We start from the raw sequence: 337 nt of genomic DNA, 5'->3' as shown, positions 1-337 counted from the left end.
ATCCTGTGGTTTCGGTCCTTGTTTATTGTATCCTGTGGTTTCCTGTCTCCCGTGCTCATGGTCTGTTTGGAGTGTCCTGTCAGTCTTAGTAAGTGTTTAGTTTGGTTTATCTAGTGTTGTTTATTTTCAGTTTAGTGTTAGTTAGTAGTCGTCCTGTTATTATCTTGTTGTATTGTGTTTTCCCCCATCGTGGGTTTTTGTTTTGTGTTTCTTGTAAATAAAGTCTTGTTTTTTGTTAACCTCATTCCCCACAATAAACAAGGACCGCCACCAAAGACACAATATACAATGCACGAGCACAGGACAAAGAAACAAGAGGGTATTTAAAGGAAAGACA

This window comes from Triplophysa rosa, linkage group LG1 (genome assembly GCF_024868665.1).
Source record: "Triplophysa rosa linkage group LG1, Trosa_1v2, whole genome shotgun sequence".
Lineage (NCBI taxonomy): Eukaryota > Metazoa > Chordata > Actinopteri > Cypriniformes > Nemacheilidae > Triplophysa > Triplophysa rosa.
This window is presented reverse-complemented; position numbering follows the sequence as displayed.